Source organism: Anolis carolinensis, unplaced genomic scaffold (assembly GCF_035594765.1).
Source record: "Anolis carolinensis isolate JA03-04 unplaced genomic scaffold, rAnoCar3.1.pri scaffold_12, whole genome shotgun sequence".
NCBI lineage: Eukaryota > Metazoa > Chordata > Lepidosauria > Squamata > Dactyloidae > Anolis > Anolis carolinensis.
In genome coordinates, this window is record NW_026943823.1 from 3,782,271 (window position 1) to 3,788,270 (window position 6,000).

At 38.1% G+C, this 6,000-nt stretch overlaps 1 long non-coding RNA gene across 1 annotated transcript in view; it reads right to left on the minus strand.

Moving 5' to 3' along the window:
- Nucleotides 1–3,091, minus strand: part of LOC134294088 (uncharacterized) — a 55,991-nt gene extending 52,900 nt beyond the window's left edge. The window contains exon 1 of the long non-coding RNA XR_010001070.1: nt 1,447–3,091. This is a non-coding gene — a long non-coding RNA (uncharacterized LOC134294088). The remainder of the gene's footprint in view (nt 1–1,446) is intronic.
- Nucleotides 3,092–6,000: the final 2,909 nt, after the last annotated feature.

The following is a 6,000-nucleotide window of genomic DNA, read 5'->3' on the forward strand; positions in this document are numbered from 1 at the left end:
CTCCAAATGCATCTGGGCATCGAGTGGACCTACCAACCAAGGCTTGTAGATGTTTCAGCTGGGGTTACGTGGATCTTTGGTGCTGTTCCCTCTCCGAGGTTTCTCTGGAAACTTTAGGGCTGTTTCCCTCAGGAGCTGTGAGGCTGAGAGGCTGTGAGCTCTTAGCCAGAACCTTTGGGACCTTTCCCCTGTAATTTCTGTTTCTGATTCCTCGGATGTTCTATATTCCCGGATGTTCTATATCCCCGGATGTTCTATATCCCCGGATGTTCTTGAGATATGAAACTTTTCTACGGGACGAGCTGGTCTACGTCCTATAGCTTAGCTTCCTTAAGAGAGACAGACTTAAAAATGGCTCCTTCCCTCCCAGAGCCCTGAACAAGGGGTGGAACCAAACTTAATTATGATTGACAGGTGGCCAGTCCTATGACTGCAAACATTAGCAGCAAGAAAATAAAGTCAGAGCTTCTGGTAGAGCCGTACCAGCACACATGCAGTAGTTGAGAGCCCTGGAGAGTCCTCTTGGATGTCGTCATTCTCACCATCCTCCTAGGATAATGCCGAGAGGACAGCCTGCAGATCAAGGGAGGAGTATTGGAGAGGAGGATGGGGTAGTTGCCACATGTCTCTTTTTTCTCTCGGTATGCAGTGAGCAGCCCCATTGTTGCACCTCAGACTTGAATTCATTTTGCTACAGCATACAAACCCCACAACAGGTTTAAGTCTTTATAGTTTATTAAAAATAGATGGAAGAAAGTTCTTCAAAAATCAAAGCAAGGCACCAAGAGTCAGTTACAAATATAGTCTTGAAGTATAAGTCCAGAGCTTACCAGAAATAAACAATATCCAAGAAGAGCATGACAAAAAACCAAGAAACGTGAATACATGGCATCAGGTATGACCATGTTCCAGAAGCATTTTCTCCTGACGTTTCATCCACACCTGTGGCAGGCATCCTCAGAGGTTGTGAGGTCTGTTGGAAACTAGGCAAGAGGAGTATATATATCTGTGGAATAATGTCCAGGGTGAGAGAAAGAACTTATGTCTGTTTGAGGGCCCGGGCTGTGGCGCAGGCTGGAGAGCAAGCCAGCTGCAACCAGCTGCAATGAATCACTCTGACCAGGAGGTCATGAGTTCGAGGCCCGCTCGGAGCCTATGTTTGTCTTGTCTTTGTTCTATGTTAAAAGGCATTGAATGTTTGCCTATATGTGTAATGTGATCCGCCCTGAGTCCCCTTCGGCGTGAGAAGGGTGGAATATAAATGCTGTAAATAATTAAATAAATAAATAAATGTTGCCGTTGGCCAGCTTGATTAGCACTGAGAAGCCTTGCAGATACAAAGCCTGGCGGATTCCTGCCTGGGGGAATCCTTTGTTGGGAGCAACCCAATGATGCCAGCTATGAACGCCTTCAACAACACAATATTCTGCTTTATTCGGAACTCACCTGGAATACTGTGTCCAGACACACATAGAAGTCCAAGTTGAACACAGATTAAAGTCGGGGACTTTTATTTCTACAGATCTGTCTTCTGTTGACATCTCACTTTCCTTCTGCACGAAAAGCAAAGCTGAAAGAGATCCCGTTTCATTAGTTATTCCTCTTCTCTTCCTCCGTGGTAACACGCAAAATTATCCCATTTAGTGCCTGCTGAAATTTCGTTCCTAATCCCATTTGCATCTCATTTCTCTTTTTCAAAAGTGTATTTACAGGACTCTGCTTACGACTCCACGATAATCTCCGTTTCTTTTTTTTTTTATTAACAGATTAATTAACCTAGAATGTTCTCAAAAGGAATCATCAACAAGGAGAAATGGGGTAATCACATGAGACTTTAAACAGTCTTCTGAAAAATAGAGATAGTCAAAGGGGAGGAACTCGGGCTTTATATTAAAATTACGGGGAGTTAATGCTAAAGTCTGTGGATGTTTGCCCTAGAAAATAGTACAGAACGCTTCCTGGAAAAAAAAAAGGGTTTTGATATTTGTGGAGGTTGTACTTTTCCCCCCTTTCTTTGAACACAACTTAATTAAAAAATAACCTTGCATTAAAAATAGAGATGTCAAACAAATCCATGTTAAGATAGCTTCCAGAAGGTAAATAATTAATGGATTTTCCTCTCCACCCCCTTCCAAATAACTCATCATTAACCATGAAATAAACTTCACAGTTTACTATAAAATGATCAAAGAGGGATTAGGTAACTATTCAATTTACTGGAAAGCTGCTCGACTATAGTTCCAATAATAATACAGAGAAAGCAAGCAGACAATGCTTCCGTGAATGTAATGAATCCGAACAGTGTAGGAAATTCAGAGGGTGTAGCGTCATTAATGTTAATTCCACGAATGTTAAAATCACAGAGGGGAACAAATTTGTCGGTATTAAAGCTGATAATGGATAAATAATCGAAAGGATTCTTATACTAAACATGATTTGAATGGGGCTGTTCCATTCTCCTAGTTTCTAGTTTTCTATAATTCCCCATTGAATACAACAATATGGCGCTATGGATGCTCTCAAAAAATATCCTGAAAGAATTCCCACATGGAAATGCTTGATTTGATTTCTGCTAGCAAGTGGATTGTGGTTCAAATTACCGTATATACTCGAGTATAAGCCGACCCGAATATAAGCCAAGGCACCTAATTTTATGACAAAAAAATCTGGGAAAACATTGACTCCAGTATAAGCCGAGGGTGGTGAATTTCAGAAATAAAAATAGATACGGTAGAGTCTCACTTATCCAACATTCGCTTATCCAACATTCTGGATTGTCAAATGCAGTCTGCCTTTTAGTAGTCAACTAGCTTTGCCCGGCCACGTGTTGCTGTGGCTTATGGGAATCCTTTGTTGGGCAGATGGAATAGCAGTGAATTATTATTATTATTATTATTATTATTATTATTATTATTATTATTATTATTATTATTAAACTTTATTTGTACCCCGCTAGCATCTCCCGAAGGACTCGATGTGGCTTACAAAGGCCAAGGTCTCAACACACAATATAACAATACAAAACAAAAAGCAAATTAAAAACAATTAAAACAGTATAAACAACAAGCAATAACAATACGCTAAAACACAATAGAACTGAATAGCCTTGCAGTCTCAAAGCCTGGCCGTTTTCTGGAGTAGCTGGAGCTGTTTGTTGTATGAACGTAGAGGCATGGATGAGGGGTTGTGCTGCCAAATTTAGTGTTTCTGGGATGTGTAGTTTTGTTGTTTTGTCCTAGGCCAAAATTTCATTACCATATATATATATAAAAGAGTGGTGGAATCCTGGCACCGAGCAAAACAACAAAACTAAACACCCCCCAACCTCGAAATTTCACAACACAATCCATCATCCACGCCTCGAGGTTGAAACCACAAAATATCACGTCATGAACCTCCACAGGGGCTAAAAAACCCCCCAAAAAATGGAGCTATTCAGTGCAATTTCAATGGGCCACAGCAACGCGTGGCAGGGCACAGCTAGTCCTTTTATATATATAGATGTTTTTACAGTCAATGTTTTCAATACATTGTGATGTTTTGGTACTAAATTCGTAAATACAGGAACTACTACGTAGCATTACTGTGTATTGAACTACATTTTCTGTCAAATTTGATGTTAAACATGATGTTTTGGTGCTTAATTAGTAAAATCACAACCTAATTTGATGTTTAATAGGCTTTTCCTTAATCCCTCCTTATTATCCAAGATTTTTGCTTATCCAAGCTTCTGCCAGCCCATTTATGTTGGATTAATGAGACTCTACTGTACCAATAAAATTACATTCATTGAGGCATCAGTAGGTTAAAAGTTTAAAGTTTTTGAATATTTACATCAAGCTCATATTTAAGATAAGACTGTCCAACTCTGATCAAATCCTTATTCTCATCTTCTTCAATGTAAATGTGCTTATGTATCCTTTTAATAATAACAGAGTAAAATAATACATGTAATAATAATAATAATAAATACAGGAAAATAATACAAGTAATAATAAGTAGAGTAAAATAATAAATGCAATAATAATAATAATATCAGAGTGAAATAATAAAAATAATAATAATAATAATAATAATAATAATAATAATAATAATAATAATAATAAGGCCACCCTACTGGGATCTGCACGCATCATCCGAAAATAGATCACACAGTCCTAGACACTTGGGAAGTGTTCGACTTGTGATTTTGTGATACGAAATCCAGCATATCTATCTTGTTTGCTGTGTCATATAATAATAATAATAATAATAATAATAATAATAATAATAATAATAATAATAATAATAATAAAGTAAAATAAATGTAATAGTAGCAACAATAATAGAGAAAAATAATAAATAATAATAAATACAGGAAAATACAAGTAATAATAAATGCAAACAGTAGAGTCTCACTTATCCAACACTCGCTTATCCAACGTTCTGGATTATCCAACTCATTTTTGTACTCAATGTTTTCAATATATCGTGATATTTTTGTGCTAAATTCATAAATACAGTAATTACTACATACCATTACTGTGTATTGAACTACTTTTTCTGTCAAATTTGTTGTATAACATGATGTTTTGGTGCTTAATTTGTAAAATCATAACCTAATTTGATGTTTAATAGGATTTACCTTAATATATATAAGGATTTACCATATATATATATAGACTAGCTGTGCCCGGCCACGCGTTGCTGTGGCGAAGTATGGTGGTCTGGGAAATAAAGTATTGCGGAATTGGTGGTAGTTAAGGTAAAGGGTAAATCTTTTCCCCTGACATTAAGTCCATTATAAATGGGTTATATAGCTGTGTGGAAGAGCCTGGGCTGAGTGGGTTGCTAGGAGACCAAGTGGGCGGAGCTTAGCCTTCTAACTGGTAGCAATTGGATAAAAACAATTATTCCTCTCCCTCTAATTAGGACTTCATTTTTCTTTTCTTTTTGTTGTATGAACGTAGAGGCATGGATGAGGGGTTGTGCTGCCAAGTTTAGTGTTTCTGGGATGTGCAGTTTTGTTGTTTTGTCCTAGGCCAAAATTTCATTACCCTTTTATATATATACTAGCTGTGCCCGGCCACGCGTTGCTGTGGCGAAGTATGTGGCCCCTTCTTCACAGCTGTATAAAATGCACACTGAAATGGATTATATGGCAGTGTGAAGTCAAGATAATCCAGTTCAAAGCAGATAATATAAGATTCTAAATGGGTTATATAGCTGTGTGGAAGGGCCTTGAGTCTGCACTGCCATATAATCCAGTGCAAATTAGATAATCTGTGGAAGAGGCCACGGCCTAAGTCTGCCTGTCCCCTGGGCTGAGTTGGTTGCTAGGAGACCAAGTGGGCAGAGATTAGTCCTCTAACTGGCAGCAATTGGATAAAAATAATTATTCCTTTCCTTCTAATTAGGACTTTATTTTTCTTTTCTTTTTGTTGTATCAACCTAGAGGCGTGGATGATGGGTTGTGTTGTCAAATTTCGAGGTTGGGGGGCCTGTAGTTTTTTTGTTTTGTTGGTCGTCGTGATGCCATCACTCTATCTATCTATCTATCTATCTATCTATCTATCTATCTATCTATCTATCTATCTATCTATATAGATAGATAGAGAGAGAGAGAGAGAGAGAGAGAGTAATATTCCCCCGTGTTTTAAAAAACTACCCTTGGGAATAGGAAACTAGTTCAGTGAGAAGCAGACTGAGTTAGATAGGCTTTAAAAAGAAAATTCTTTCAAGATTCATTTTTTGCCTTCCAATTTATAGCTGGCACAGGATAAAATGCTTAGGAATGAAGCATAACAAGACTGACACATGGGTCATCGGTTGGTGGAATTGAGTCTGAAGAGCTGCTGGAGTGTCTAACTAGGAAGGTAAGTAATAATCGGGGCAACTGGAGGTGTGAACTCCGTGTAATAATGTTGCTTTGATATTCATCTGTCACCATTGTCTATAGATTGAAGAACAGATTTTACCCCCGAAGCTTCAGCGGTAGCCCTTGGTTACGATCGGAAGCAA